The following is a 17817-nucleotide window of genomic DNA, read 5'->3' as shown; positions in this document are numbered from 1 at the left end:
GTAAAACACCACCCCTGGATGCAGGAACATGGTATAGTGCATTTTTTGGTTTCTGTTCATTTTAAAGCTTTGCTTTATTGAAGGATAATTATAGACAAAAAAAAATATTTTGTGGAATTTATTCTCAAAAAGACCAGTAACAATTTTAGCTTTCTTTAGTATTTCATACATTCATAAAACAGCAGATTGTAACAGACATTACTATAGTACTCACAATAGAGATGATTGTTTCTGTGCAATTGATGGAGAAAACTGCATGCAAGTCAAACTTGAACTTTGAAAAATTGGCTCAGGACATTGAGAATTATTTTCAATGATGATATTATTCCTTATAGAAAGCAATCAGTCCAAAATGGAACAGCATTTTATCCAAAAGTGAGCAAGGCTGATTAAAGGCTAATGGAAATGAGAAAGCAAAGAAAATCAAAATTAAAATCCAACTGTAATCACACCATCGTTATTAATAAAGCACATGACAATGTTGAGGCTCAGTACCCATCACGCTAAGTACACACATACTTTGGTATGACTGTAGCAGACCAGCTCTGCTACTCCAAAACATACTTATGTGATATAGTTTGATCCAATGAGTCTTAGAAACTGAAGACACAGGAATATCTCTCAAAATTGCCCTTTTGAAATAGAAATTTATATCTATGAAAAAAATGTACACTAGTAAAATGTTTGTCTCAGGAATAGGGCTGCTACCAGGTAACTTTTATTGCCTGAAATACTTTTTATCTGCATAATAAGACAATATTTATTTTCCACACATTTCTTCCATCATCCTCCAAAAACTTATTACCACCACCCAAGCCACTATTCCCCTCTGTAGCTCAAGACGCTCTATCAGCTTCAATCATCTGACCTTTCTTCAAGTCTCATATTTTGTGGAACCCCATAAAATTAAATATGGTTTCTCTCTTGTTAATCTGTTTATGTTAATTTAATTTAAAATCTAACCAAAGATTTTGAAGTGAGGTGGAAACCAACATTTCCTCCTCTGAAATAAGTACTCCACTTACAAAAAATGTATTTGATAACCTTGTTAGTGCAACTATTTTATTTTGTACACTTGCATTTACATTCTTAATTGAGGTGGATCTGGATAATTATTATAAATATTTTATAGGTTAGTTGATAGGACTAAAGGGATTCACATATATAAAAAATTATAACAATGCACGGGCATAGTAACCATTATAAGATATTTGTTTTCTGCATTCCTGTTTAGCTGCTTTAGGGGTTTGGTAGGCAGGGGTGAAAGTTTTGGGTTTTATTACAAATAGTGAAATTTTCCCAAGTAAGAAAGATTGCAGGTAGAAAAATTTGAGATTATATGCAAGAGAGTGATTACAATTTCCTTCAAGGATTCTAACTTGGATGAATAGGAGAGTAAGATTAGAAAATAAATGATGAACGAGAAAAAAGTTTTGATATTACTGGATTTGAGAACCTTCACAGTATAAAGGAGTTTCATAGTTGGTGTACTAGAAAAAAAAAAAAAAACTAAAAAGAAAGTAGAGGGGTTGTTAGAAAGTGGGATACTCTAGATAATGAAGGCAGTAAAATTTCTGGTGATGATGAGGTACAGTATGTACAGGAATAGACACATAAGATGAAGGGAAGGGCATTATCTATGAATATGGAATGATCAACAAAATCAGAATTTTGGACTATATTGTGAAAGAAAAAATATCTTGGGGATCCTAAATCACTAAGCCAAATGGAAAAGTCAACCTGGGAACATCTCAGGGCAAATCTGCCTCCAATTCTATTCAATGTCAATCCTCTGCTCACTGAGGTAAATGCATATCTGATTGTCTCTTTGGGGAGGCTAATAGGAAACCCAAAGGAATGCAACCATTTGTCTCTTATCTTCCTGTAACCTAGAAGTCCCTTCCCTGCTTCAAGTTGTCCCTTGTTTCTGGACCAAACTAATGTTCATCTTATATATGTTGATTAATATCTCATGTATCCCTAAAACGTATAAAACCAAACTGTGCTCTGATCACCTGGGACACATGAAGTCAGAACATTCTGAGGCTGTCATGGGTGCCCATCCTCAAGCAAAATAAACTTTCTGAATTAACTGAGACCTGCCTCAGATATCGAAGGTTCACATTTTGGTAAGCACAAGGAGATTCTGACTGGATGTACCTCTGAGCTTGACAAATTTCCTTTCAGTGCTGGGTACCAGCATGAGCGAACTTGATGGCTCAAACAAATAGGACAATTTGCTAAGGTCTGGGAGCACCCTTCCAGGGAATCTCTCATCTCCCAAAATAAAGTTTATTTTGCTGTACAACTCTCTTTATTTTTGAAGTTTTACTTGCTTCCAACAAGGAAGATAAGATTTCCTGTTTTATGGTAATCTGGCAGGTAAAACTTTTATGGAGTTTGAGTTTGCTCCCAATAGGGAGGAGAAGTTTGAGTTATTTTTCCTCTTTCCAGAATGGTAAAGGATAGTCTTCAGCCTGAGACCTAGCCCTTGGTAAGCAGGTGAATTGGGATTTTGTCTTGGCTAAAATTAACAACCAGCTGGTCTTAATTTCTCCTCACCATTAGAGCGCTCAGTGATCATACTGCTTTTTTGTTGTTGTTGTTTGTTCTGGTCTTTCTCTCATCAGATTTGACCAAGTCTTCCTGACTTGGTCAGGAAGAGAGAGAATTCAACATTATGAGTGACAAAGCCTCTCTAATTTTGCTAAAATTCCTCACAGATGCAAAAGAGGAAAACAAAACAAAACAAAACAAAAACCCCAAACCCATCAAAAATCCACTTGGTTTCTGTGTTTGCTTTCTGTCTTAAAAAAAAATAAAAAGTTTTTTCATTTACTTTTTTCCCACCTCCTTCCCCTTTTGCCATCTGCAGTACCAAAAATCTAGAAAAGGCTTCTAATGACTTGCACCCCTTTAAGGAATTCAGAACAAAGTTGTCACTCATGCCTTTTGGGGGTGTTCTGTTTTCCTTCTGGAGTTTCAGGAGTCATGGGCAGATTTTGCTTAGATATAGAGCTGTTTTTCTGTATTGCATGATTTGACCCCTTTGGCTTTGGGGGTACCAAACATTACCTTGTACTGCGAAAGAATTTGACTTGGCGTGAGTAGTGACATACAAGAGTTATAAAGTAGGGGTGGCTGAGAACAGTTTACAGAAAGTGGTCTTGGCTGCTGTTTTTTTCCTCCTAGAAAGTTGTTATTTAAGGGTCCTAATTCTAGTTCAAAGATGCATTCTAAAGGGTCTTCTCTGTTTGCTTTTTCTCCCAAAATTAATCTCTATTCGGCTTGTCTGTGCAAATTTGCATGAGGAACCAAACTCTTGTTTTTTCTTTTTTTTTTTTTTTTGAGAGGGAGTCTAGCTCTGTCGCCCAGGCTGGAGTGCAGTGGCACGATCTCCGCTCACTGCAAGCTCCGTCACCTCCCAAGTTTACGCCATTCTCCTGCCTCAGCCTCCCGAGAAGCTGGGACTACAGGCGCCGCCACCATGCCTGGCTAATTTTTTTGTATTTTTAGTACAGACCATGTTCACCAGGGTGGTCTCAATCTCCTGACCTTGTGATCTGCCCGCCTCGGCCTCCCAAAGTGCTGGGATTACAGGCGTGAGCCACCGCGCCCGGCACACTCTTGTTTTCATAGGTAAATGGGATACTGAGTTTCCTCAGCTTTGAAAAAAGGGACATTTTGCTCCTCCTTGCCAAAAGGCACCCCTGGGAGACTGAGGGCCTCATGGGAGTGTCCGGGGAGTTGACCCCACTCAACATGCAGTGGCCCTGAAGGGAATTTTCCAACAAAAATTATTTTTTAAAAAAAGAGAATTATCCAGGAAACACATGTAAGGGCTGATCACTCAGTTTTTTGTGCCCTCTCAGAGGTCAAGGACCTCTGGAGAGCAAAACTGAGACACGTAAGAGGATGGAAATGACTTAGTGGTGACACACTGTGGAGTCCTGCTCACAAGCAGCACACATCAGTCCACCACACAAAAACCCTAGGCCACAGCTCAATTCCTCCTTTAAAAAAAAAAAAAAAAAAAAAAGTGGGAAACAATCTATGAATGAGGAGAAAAAAAAGAGTGACCCCCTTGCAAGCACTCTGTAGGTTTTATGGCATCTCTACTTGCCAGAGTTTATGGGAAATGGAAGTGATATGGTCTTTGTGCACATTTACATTGAGAAAGAAGAACTCTAAGGTCATCCTGCAAGTGATAGAGTTTCTAAGTTATCTTTGTGTTCTCTTTTCTGCCTGCTTTAAATCTGCTGTTATTTTTCCATTAAGATAAAAACCACTGTTGTATCCAACAGGTAATTTCTTTGCAAGCTGGTGAATTTGTATTTATCTCATGCCTAAATCTCTGAAGAGCTATAGAATCTTTGCATGAGTGTGTGTGTGTGTTTATGTGTGTGTGTGTATTTAGAAGGCCTTTATAATTTCTTGTTCAATTGGCAATTAAATCAGTTTTAATTTCTCTCTAGCACACCAGACTTCTTCTCGCCACACCTTATGAATTAAATTTTGTTATTTTATTTTCAGCTGAGTTCTTTCTTTTAGCATGAAAATTTAAGGCTATTTGACAACTGCCTAGAGTTATCAAGAATTGATATAGGTTAACTATTGAAACAGGTTATCAAGAATTTGAAGCATAAGATGGAAAAAAAGAAGGTTTTTATGAATCTATAAGATGTACCTTTATCAGCATGCCTAATACATCTGTGTATTTATGTATTATGCACACAGTTTCATTAATAAAAATATTTAGAAGAACTCTAACTAATCAGCTTAATAAAAGCACTTGAATCAAGTACTTTATCAGAAAAAAAAAGGACTAGTCAAATGCTTTTTCAAGTGTACATAAGTAAAATCTTTAATAAATAAGCTAACTTTAAAATTATTGGTAAAGTATAATAATATTAGAAATGTCTTCAGAATTGCCAGTATACATTTTTCCTTGCATCAAAATTTGGCATGCTATTGCAATACTATAAACCAAGCCCAAAACAGAATGATGTTTGCTTGTGTAATTTTTCATAAATAAGACATTGATATTGGTTTAACGAAAATAGCCACATCTTGAATTTAGTAAAATTACCATAACTTCTGATGTTGTAACTTTAGGCAGTCTAGTCCACAGGCAATAAGGTTTGTTATGGGAAAGGACTGCTATTGTCTTTGTTCAAATCTAAACTATAAACCAATTTCCCCCCACAGTTAGTTTGGCCTATGCCAGGAATGAACAAGGACAGCTTGGAGGTTAAATTCAAGATGAATTCAGTTAAGTCAGATCTCTTTTACTGTCTGTTATGATTTTGCAATGGCAGTTTCACAACTTTAGATGATGACTCTCTAAGTTTTCATAAATAATCTATGTAAAAATTACAATAAAAAATTATGTAAATGTAATGAAATAAATACTTGCAGACAAATTCATAATTTAGAAATGAAAGTTATATTAAATTAAATAATAGATATTTCATTATTTGAGAGTATTTTTGAATAAAATTTGTCAGAAAATGTTTGTTTTTGTTTAATTCAAGGCTTATTTAAAGGTTATGTATAAAACAAGATAAAAGGAAACAGGAAATAAGAGAGAAGAAAAGAAAGTTACATGAACAAAGAGGATTTTTTTTTGGTAAGCAAGCTTAAAGAGAAATAATGTTTTATGAGAAAGAATCTTTTATGTAAATTTAGTCTTAGAATAAAATGACTGGTTGTTTAAGAAAGAAGAATGCTCAGGACACACCAGGAAGTCCAAGAGTATCATGAATGGTTTGTGTAAGTCACATTAAGAGGCTTTATTAAAAAAATAAAAGTTTCATATAATCAAGTTGTTGATAATTAAAGGAAAATTATAATAGTCTTTCTAGAGATTGGGCTGAATGTAGAAAAACCACATTACTAAATAGTTGGTTAGAACAATAAAATTTCTTAAGAGATTGATTTATTCTTAATAAATGATGTAAGATTTTAATTTTTTAAACTCAAAGTTTAACTTTTATTTCATCTTACCATTTTTGGTTTTCTCTCCCATTTTAAAGCGTGTGAAATAGTAACGCTGCCTTCAACTCATTTTCAGCTCATATAAATTTTTTTCCTTGAGTTCTGCTCATTGTAGCCTAATGCTAATGATGTTTTCTTAAAAGTTTAAAGGAACCTAATAGTCTGTGCATTGCAGAAAGTCTTTTCTTTTGCCTTTTGGCAACTGGCCTAACAGATTATGTGATATATCAAAATAATTCCTATTCCATTATTATTATGTTTTGGTTCCCTTAGGAACAAAACTAAGATTAAAAATATTCTTAAATTAAGTTTATCACATTCGTGTATCATTCTGTATGTCCTTTTAAAGTACTTGTGACACTGACTTATGGGGCTTTGACTCTTGGATCTTATAAAGGACACCAAGTCCTGCTAAATCTTAAACACTAACAATAATTAAACACATCATCAGGTCCAGTAGAAGATACCAATCAAAATAAACTGCATTCCTAAGATACAGGGCTAGAAATTAAACCTACACAACCCTCAAGACCCAGAGACTATCACAGAAATGGTGGTGTGTGAGATTGTGACAGCCAATTTTGAGAGATAAAATAAGTTCAATTTCCCTATAAATTAATCATTATGTCAAAAGCACACTGACGCAAGACCAACATATGGGCCCCCCTGTCAGATTAACAAGATTTCCTTGAAGCCCTAACTGACTCCTTAATAAAGGTTATAAAAGGCTTATGAAACTTACATCTTATAGTCAAGATTAAAAATTTATGGGCTATTTATACAATTTCGAAAAACATATTTAATTGGTTTCTTTTTGTTTTAGGGCTTACTGTTTGGAAAATTATGTCTCCTCTCTCAAAGAATGAAAGTCTTTTTTTTTTTTTTTTGGAAATCCTTAGCTATAACTATGGTCAAACGAATGACTTATTTTACAATGATCTGTGATATCAAGTGTTTTAAACATTTGATATTTGACAAACTTTACAAAATTAAATTATAAATTATGTTTTTCCCACCTAGTTAATTATTGAAGATATTAGATTCCCTAAAGTACAAAAATGACATAATTTGACTTATTTGGTATAAAAATTATACAGGAAACATTGTCAAATATGAAACGATGTTTGGTTTTCCTTGGGTGGTACTCTGACCACCTGGGGCACATATCATCAGAACCTTCTGAGGCTTTGTCATGGGTATGCATCCTCAACCTTAGAAAAATAAACTTTCTAAATTAACTGAGATCTATCTCAGATATTCAGGGTACACAGTATAAATCATAATAGATCTAAAAATTATTAATTATAACATTTATATTAAGGAAAATCAGAGTGATCTACGTGTTAAAAAAATGGTAAATTAGGGAAAGCAATGAGGGAATTGGTTGCCAAAAGCTCCAGGAAAGAGTCACATTTAGTATAGTCAAAAGAAATGTGCTCCAAAGGGCTGAGGTTGATTTTTATCATCGATATACTCACTATTTTTACTTCTATTTTAACTATGTCAAGTTCTGAAAGATACATTTAAAACTCACCAGTTATAATTACGTTTTTGTCAGGTCTTCAGTGTATTTCTAGGAATATTTCTTTTTTATGTGCTACTGCTATTGTTGTTCTATACAAAATGATATATGACTCGCACACCTTTTTTCTAAATTATACCTTTTATTATTACATAGTGTGACTCTGGATCCCACTTTCCCACTTAATGCTTTTGACTTTAAATCTCACTTTTTCTGCTATTAATATTGCCATTCATGTTTTTTCCCCAGTTTCTGAAATCTCAATTCATCACCTTGACTATTTTTACCTCTTTCTTTTAGATTTTTGTTGTTATTTTCTTATAAAAACATATAGTTGGAATTAATTCCTAACCACTAATGAAGTCATTGTCTTGGAATATTTAGCCTATTCATAAATTATGTATTAATAATTGTCCTTAATTTATTTTTTCTATCTTGTTTGTTCCTTAACATGGACTTTGTTAGTTTTGGTTTTCCATTGTTTTTGGCTTAATAAATATTATTTTCTTTTTGTTAATATTATCAATTTTTAAATTTTACTGTAATTTATTTTATTAAGAATTTATTTTTTATAAAAATTTAAGGTCATAGCAAAATTGAGTGGGAAATACAGAATTCCCACATACCCTTTCCATGCCTGCATATACAGGCTTCAGTAACATCAACATACCAGTGTGGTATATCTGTTAACAATTGATAAGCCATCATTCCCACATCATTATCAACCAAGTCCACAGTTTACATTAGGGTTCACTCTTGCTATTGTACATTTTGTGGTTTTTGTTTGTTTGAGACTGGGTATCACTCTGTCACTCAGGCTGGAGTATAGTGGTATGATCATACCTCACTCTAACTCAAATTCCTGGGCTCAAGTGTTCCACCTGCCTTAGTCTCCTAAGTAGCTGAGACTACAGGTGTATGACATCCTGCCCAACCAACTAAAAAAAATGTAGATAAGGGGACTTACCATGTTGCCAAGGCTGGTCTAAATCTTCTGGCCTCAAGCAATTCTCCAGGATCCACCTTCCAAAGTGCTAGTATTATAGGTATAAACCACTGCACCTGGCCCATTCTATAGGTTTTGACAAATGTATGATAACATGTATCCATTATACAGTGTGTAGACATTTCAAATTGGCTTCTTTTACTTAGTAACATGATTTTAAGATTTCTCTGTGTTTTTTAATGCCTTGATAGCTCATCTCTTTTTAGTGCTGACTAATATTCCACTGTCTGTATGTACCACATTTTATTTATCTATTTATCTTTGAAGGATACCTTTGTTGATCCCAAGTTGTGGCTATGATGCATAAAATTGCTATAAATGTAAGCATGTGGAGGAAAGATGATAAGTGATTGTTTAATAGGTATGGAATCTTGAAGAGTAGGATTAATAAAAATGGTCTGGAATTAGTAGAGATAGTTTTATAACATTGTGAATATATATTAAACATCACTGAGTTTTATAATTTAACATGACTAACAGTAAATTTTAAGTAATGTAAATTATCTTTATATACACATATCTCATATACACTCTTGATTTGTGTAAAGAAAAATAAGTTTATTTAACTTCTAGCAAAAATGTAGTAACTAGTTTTAAAATAACATCATCACTCTAAAATAACAAAAAACCATAACGTTTTTTTTAAAAAAGTACTACTGGCAGGATTGTATAACAACCAGTGGACCTATGACTTAAATGTTCAGTCACCAAAGATAACATTAAAAGAATATAAATGCAAACTTCAGAGTAAAATAAAGTACTTGTAATTATATATTTATACAGATACATACACAAAAAAGTCAAATAATTCATCTGACAAATAGCTTAGAGCCAGAATATATAAGAAATGCTGCATATCATTAAGAAAAGGGCAAACGACTCAATATAAAAATGGAAAAATATTTGAACAGATCCTTTACAAACTTAGATATTCAAATGGCAAATTGGTATCTAAAAATTGCAAATTATCATTAATCATAAGATATATGACAACTAAAACTGCTTTCAAATAGGACCCAACACTTGAAAAAAAAACCAAGGAACTGAAAAGACAACACAAAACTTTAGGAAGGACATGGAGTAACTAGAACTGTTATATAATGCTATTTAGAATGTAAGCTGTTTGGACAACTCTTTAGGAGTGTCTACTGAGGTTGACTACATAAATAATGCTTTACTTAGCAATTATTCTTTTAAGTATACACTCACAGTAGAAAGGTACAAGTATGTTTATAAAGAAATCATCCATAAAAGTTTTAAACTGAAAATGCAGTAAATATACATCAACAATGAAATGACTGTGTTACTGGAGGGAATGTAGAATGTGAGGAAGTAAAATTCGGTAAACTACTATTGCATGTATAAGAGGGATGGATTTCCTCAGATGTAACATTGAGTGAAAGAAGCCAGACTTTAAAAACTATATTTTGCACAAATGCCATTACATAAAGCTAAAAAGTTAGTAAAATTAATGACATAGAATTCAGGATAATATTACCATTGGTGACATTAATGACTGAAAGGAGGCTTCAGGGAGTCTTCTTGGGGTGTCGTCAATGTTCTATGTATTAACCTGCTTGTTATCTTCCCAGGTATGCTCACCTTGTAGAAATTCATTCAGCTGTACTTAATATTTATTTTTCTTATTTTTCATGTCTCAATAGCATTATTTACAATAATGGAGTGTAGTTGAGGGGAATAATTATTACTAATTATCAAACTAACTGTAGTAGATCAGGGAAGAAATAATAAGTTGAATTAAGGTAGTAGTGTGGAAATGTAAAACATTACGATGAACTAGGATTGACAGCTCTTGTTGAACAATGGATGTAGAATAAACAGAGAAGGAGATTTTAGTGTGTACACTGACACCCCATATCTATCCTTAAGCCTTTCAATGAACTAAATTCTTCATTTTAACAATCAGAGAAAGACTAATTAATTAAGGCAGCATGGTACTGAAAATGCAATACACTAAGCCAATTAATAAGACATACTAGAAAATTGAGTCTTACCATTTGCCAATCATTAGCTTCCATAATCACTAGGCTCACTAGAAGAACAAGGTAATGTGATACAGATTCAGAATAATAATTTGACAGACTGTTACATCGTCAGCAAAAGATAGACCTGATTTTCAGATCCTGAGAAATGCTTGAACTCACAGGGACAGATGTTTTCTTATAACTGTAGGGACCAGGAGAATGGACCTCATAGTCTTCCCAGTTTTTACAACATGATTTTGCATACTGCAGTAATATTTAGAAATCCATCCACATACTGTGTTATAATGGAACTGAGTGTATTTAGATTGAAATACAAGGTACACAAGGTACTACTACATCTGTCTTTACCCAAGTGAGATCAACCAGATCACATCAGTAGAACAGTCCAATTGAATTTTTTTAAAGTATGATTAATAATAGTTGTTTTAAACCACTATATTTAGATATTTTATGCTATCATAAATAAATGATGCCAACAACTATTTTACTTTTTATCTGAGTACTTATCACTACCTGATACGACTTAATTTCATTATCCACCCATATAAAATTCATGAAAGAAGCAAACTTTTTGTCTTTTTAGTTGCTTTATTTCCTGAGTCTAAAAATGCACATAGGTTTGTATTTATTTCTAGATCAATAAATACATTTACATTTCTTTGTTTTCTGTGAGGGAATGCTGTCAAAAAATAGTTGCTAAAATATTACCACAGTTTGCTTCAAGTTTTTAGATGTATGCTCCTGATACATTTTATTTACTTTTTTTCTGTTTTGATAATGTGAGAATATTTTATTTATATGTTTTTATTTTATTGCTTAAACATAAAATTATTCTCAAAATGACTTATTACAGAAGTGAAATATAAATGTCAATTTTGAGTATAATTATGAAAAGGTTAAATTACTTATTAAAAGATAAATAACTTTGTAGTACATAAAAAATGTTACTATATAAAGTACATTAAAAAAACAATTAAAAGTGTTTTAGAGGGCCACAGTGTCTCACGCCTGTAATCCCAGTACTTTCAGAGCCTGAGGCAGGCGGATCTCTTGAGGTCAGGAGTCTGAGACCAGCCTGAAAACATGGTGAAATTCTCTCTCTACTAAAAAACCAAAAAAAAAAAAAAAAAAAAAAAAAAAGCCAGGTGTGGTGGCGTATGCCTGTAATCTCAGCTCTTCAGGAGGCCAAGGCACAAAAATCCCTTGAGTCTGGAAGATGGAGGTTGCAGTGAGCCGAGATCAGGCCACTGGGCTCCAGCCTGGGATACAGAGTGAGACTCTGTCTCAAAAAAAAAAAAAAAAAAAAAGTGTTTCAGAAAAGAACATACTAAAATTATATCAAAGATATGCTAATCAACTGAAAACAAAAGTAAGGTAAGGGAAAACACTGGCATCAGAAACACAGAATTTAAAGCAAAAGATGTTAACTGAGCCAGAAAGAACCACTATATTTTAAAGAAGAGTATAAAGTATTACGAACATAGTGAACCCTTAATTGACACGGAGTTTAGGGGTACTCATGTCTTTCTTGCACAGTTAAAAATTCACCAATAACCTGTGACTCCCCCAAAACTTAACTAGTAATAGCCTACTGTTGACTGGAGGCCTTAACAATAACATAAACCATGATTAAAACATACTTTGCATATTATTATATTATTATATACTGTATTCTTACAATAAAGTAAGCTAGAAAAATTATGTCAAGAAAAATCTTAAAGGAGAGGAGATAAATTTGCTATTCATTAACTGGAAATGCATTTCTTCACATTGAGTTGCAGTAAATAATCTAAATGAGAGTAACATTAATAAATAGATTTCAGATATACTTGAGTATTTAAAATGTGATTTATTTCCCACAAATTAATTCAAGAGCTCATAGTTTTTAGTAATACTATTAAGACAACAAAATATCATGACATAAAAAGAACAATGGCCTCTATCCATGTCCCTGAAAAGGACATGATCTCATTCTTTCTTATAGCTGCATAGTATTCCATGGTGTATATGTACCACATTTTGTTTATCCAGTCTATCATTGATGGGCATGTAGGGTGATTCCACGTCTTTTGCTATTGCAAATAATGTTGCAATGAACATGCATGTGTCTTTATAACAGAATTATTTATATTCCTTTGGTTATATTCCAAGTAGTGGGATTGGTGGGTCTAATGGTATTTCTATCTTTAGGTCTTTAAGGAATTGCCACACTGTCTTCCACAATGGTTGAACTAATTTACACTCCCACCAACAGTGTATACACATTCCTTTTTCTCTGCAACCTTGTCAGCATCTGTTAATTATTAATTTTTAAATAATAGCCATTCTGACTGGTGTGAGATGGTATCTCACTGTAGTTTTGATTGCATTTCTCTAATAGTCAGTGATGTTGACCTTTTTTTTTTTTCCACATAGAGGCCATTATCCTTAGCAAACTAACACAGGAACAGAAAATAGACACTGGATATTCTCACTTATAGGTTGTAGTAAATGATGAGAACACACGGACACATAGAGGGGAAAAACACAAACTGGGACCTTCGGAGGGTAAAGGCTGGAGGAAGGAGAGGATCGGGATAAACAATTACTGTGTACTAAACTTAGTACCTGGGTGATGAAATAACCCACACAACCCCCATGACACAAGTTTACGTATGTAATAAACCTGCACGTGTACCCCTGAACTTAAAATACAAGTTTAAAAAAGAGCAATGATGAACAAAAAAGGAAAGCAATAGAAACAAACCTAATTTTTAAAATAAAAGAAAAAGGATAAAAAAGGCAAATTATAAGTCAAAAACAAAATCAAGTTAAAAAAATAGCAGTGCAAACAAAATTATGGGATGTGGCAAAAATATACATGTAAAGGAAACCATAATCTTAAATTTTTTAATATCAAAAAAGAATAAATTCTTAAAATCCAACATCCAACTAAATAAACAAGAGAATGCATAATAAAAAGCAAAAATAATGTAGAATAATTGCAACAATAAAGATAACATGAGCAATTTAGGAAAAAGAAATGACAAATGACAAATCTGGAAAGCAAGTCTTTTAAAGACTGAAAATATTAGAGATATTTCATACAAAGTAATCAAGAATAAATTAAAACATAATCGTAAACAATTGCCAATGTGAATGATTAATGTGTGATATAACTGTATAGATCAAATACATTTTAAAAACAATAGGAGATTATATCAAATAATAATACTTATTAAAACTCATAGGAAATTATATGATATTCTGAGAAAATAGAATTGATCAAAGCCAAATCAATCAGAGAAATAAAATTTAAATATTTCACTAACTATATGAGAAGAACAACCAACACAACAGCAAATAGTTTTCCAATATACCTATAATGATACTGTGTTAAAACTGTTTTATAAGAGATTTCTATAGAATTTTTAGGCAGTAGATTAAGTTTACATGATTAGAATTGAGTCAGCACACAGAACAGCAAAAAGGTTTGCCATTGAATTTTTCAACTCAGCATATTCCTTACAAACTTGCAGAGGATGGCATTAAAATAAACACATATTAACTCTGTATATTTTTGAATTAAATTAAACAGCATGCAAAAAAATAAATATAACAGGATGAACTATTGTTTATCCCTAAAATTCAAGGATGATCCAATTAAAGAATTCATTAGTTGCAAATTATATTGAAATAAGCTAAAGATAGACTTGATCAAATTCTACAGTCATTCCTGGCAAAAAATAAAACCAGAACAGACTGTTTCTCCAACATAATAAAATAAAACTTATATCAAGCCAAAAGCAGTAGTCATGGTTAATGTTTAAATCTTCCACTGATCAAATCATTTGTATTAAAAATCAAGAACAAGACAAGATGTGCGTTCTAAATCAATGTGTTATTCTAAATCAATAACACAAGAAAACAAAATAATTTAAAAAATCAAAAACAGGAAAAACATTTCAATGTTTATGCAATTGCCTATCTAATCAACTCAAAAAAGAAAATTAATTAGCCATTTGCAAAATATTTTAACACAACTTTCCAAAACAAGACATGTATAAGATGATAAAAATAATCTCTTTAGAAAAAGTTGTTCAAAATCATAAGAAACTTAATAACATCTAAATATGTGCTATGTAAAGAGAACAGGAATCTAACTATTAAACAAGATAATTTAATTACATGCAATGGGATAGCTTGCATTAATATTTTCAAAGAAGCATTACTTCTCATGTTAACCTATTTGTTAGATTTATAATGAACATTTTATTAGATTTTTAGAACTGGAAAATAATGATTTTTAAGTTTATCTGGAAATATAAATATTTGCATAAGAAAACGTAATATAAAGTCTTAATTTACTATACAATAAATGTGGTTAAAATTTTATTTTAATCAAATAAATGGACACTGCTGTCGAGTTATGCATATAGAATAATCACATTAAATTTAAATCTAGGAATTTACATTGAAACATATAATATAAAGATAATATTTCTTTTTAATGGGTAAAGGATAGAGGTTTATCCTATACTTAATGTCAAAGCAAAACTCAGCTGTATTATTTAACATTTCATAATATATAAATATATATATCATCAGAAGTCCATATAGGTAAATATCTATATAATCATAAGCTAGGAAACAATATATTTAATAAAGAAGTCAATTGAGTACATAACTTTTTTTTAAAGACTGTAAGAAGAAAGACCATAGTCTTTAAGAGGAGACAAACATCAGGAAAACCATTTGCAACAAATTAAAAACATGAGGTTAGTATCATAAATATGTAAGACTATTCATACAAAATAATTTCAAAAATTCAATATCTACATTGTATAATTTGCTACTTATATGTTATAAAAATTAAACCATAAAACACTAAATACTTGTGAAAAAACATGTCTCAGTGTCAATGCTAATTATAATAGTAAATATATTTTTAAATAACTATAATACATATTAATAAGTATCTGCTAAATAAACTGGAAAATCCAAGAGTAAGCTAAATTTAAGTAAGAAGGGACTTGTTTAAATACATCTTTATACATCTAAAGTAACATTACAAAGTTAACTAAAATAGTATGCATTTTACTATGAAAATTATTTTATGACATAATTTATGTGCGGAAAACATCAGTGATTTAAACTTCTTTAAATATTAAAGATTTAAACTTTTGTAAAATAAAACATATATTTATATAAAACTAAGACATAGAAAACTGTAAGCATGTATATTTATCTAAAAATACAATAAAAGTTATCTCTGGCTGGAGGAATAACAGTTATCTCTGGCTAGTGAAGATATTATATATTTTCACTTTCATTGTGCCTTCTCTATATTCTTTAAAGTCACGGTTACTTTTCTATTTTTAAATGAGTTTTCTTTTGTTATCCAAGTCTGTAGGTTAATGAGTGCCAATATTCAAGTAGGACACTGAAACAGACTTGGATGAATTGTGGAAAATATTCTTTAGAAATACTTTGTCTCACAAGTTACAGTCAAGTACCCAGGACCTAAATACATCCATTCACTCTGTCTTGTGCTTTTTTTTCATTTTGTGTGTATCTGCATACCTGTTGCAAAACCAACAGTGTGGGGTGCTGCCAAGCTCGGAAGCAAGGGACTACTCCTGTAAGGTCAGTAGCTGGGTCCTTATTGCCTGGAAGAGGAAAAATATCTCGAAAAAGAAGAATATTGAAAGGCTCAATTAAACATTTTTGAAAATTCAGATACTGATTTTCACAATTTCTTTATGATCCACCTGGTGCCCAAACTAAGATAATTGTTGATGCAGTATTACTTAGGTTCCAAAGTAAAGACTAATAATAGATTCAGATTAATGGAAATACCATGTAAGGATAGAAGTTAGTGTATACCATAATGTTTGTCTGCTCATCTGTACAATGAATATTACCACTGTAGTGGGAATTAACTTATCCATTATGTGTGAGCAATCTTTAGGATAGAGGTTAACATTTGACAGTCAGAAACATCAATCAAAATACTTTTATTTTGCACTTGTAGGAGCTCATAAAAGTTTTAATAATGAATATATTTTACTCAAAATGACATTTGTACAAAGAAAATAGAAATAATAATTAACTTGAATTGAGTTGTAAGAACTCTTCCTTTAATGAGCAATGTTGCATTTGAACACGTTAATGGGTCATACAAATCCTGATGTGAAGTGCTAACAGGACATTTTCTGTTTATGTTAATGAAAATATATATATATGGTCTTCTATTTCACAGTTCGTGTGTGTGTGTTATTAATATTTGACTATTATTTATTGGGGCATGCATTTAGAGGATAGGAAAAACAATTTTTTTCTGAAATTAATATTTTAATTTTCTGGGTACAGAAAATGTATGTCTAATTAAGAAAATTTGGGATATGTAATAGTATAGTAAGAATCACATCTGATCATACCACTCACAGATCTGTAACACTTCTATTAATTAATATCTTCTTAATATTAATATTTATTATTACATATATTGGTTTCCTGCTAGCTTTGTCTTTTCTCCTCCTTCCTTTTTCTTCTCTCCATCTATTGCTTTCTTCCTCTATCCCTCTCTTCTTTCTTCCTTTATGTTCTTCCTTTCCTATTCCTTTTTTTTCTCTCTTTGTCTGTTTTATATATTTGACTATTATTCATTGGGGCATGCATTTAGAGGATAGGAATAACAATATTTTTTCTGAAATTAATATTTTAATTTACTGGCTACAGAAAATGTATGTCCAATTAAGAAAATTCACGATATATAATAGTAAAATAAGAATCGCATCTTGTCAGACCACTCACAGATCTGTAACATTTCTATTATTAATATCTTCTTAATATTAATATTTATTTTATATATATTGGTTTCCTTCTAGCTTTGTCTTTTTTATTCCTTCCTTTTCCTTTACTCCATCTATTGCTTTCTTCCTCTCTCCGTCTCTTCCTTCTTCCTTTATGTTCTTCCTTTCTTATTCCTTTTTTCCTCTGTTTGTCTCTTTCATATTTATTCTTTTTTAATGTATCAACTTGTCTATCAGTCACATGATCTCTCATCTTTCAACCTATTTATAGTTAAGGACATATTGCATATGCATCCTCCAATTTCATTTGCCATTTTAGAAATTAATTCTTATAGTGAACATTTTTAATATATTGAAATGTTTGCTATAAGTATAATTTTGAATGGTTTATAAAATTCCACAGTAAAAAGGGTTTGATTAAATCACACGATTAATGTTGGCTTGAAATCCTTCTTTACATTGCTGTTTTTAAACTGCCTCTCTTTATTGTTG

Source organism: Colobus angolensis, unplaced genomic scaffold, assembly GCF_000951035.1.
Source record: "Colobus angolensis palliatus isolate OR3802 unplaced genomic scaffold, Cang.pa_1.0 Scaffold353, whole genome shotgun sequence".
Classification (NCBI taxonomy): Eukaryota; Metazoa; Chordata; class Mammalia; order Primates; family Cercopithecidae; genus Colobus; species Colobus angolensis.
This window is presented reverse-complemented; position numbering follows the sequence as displayed.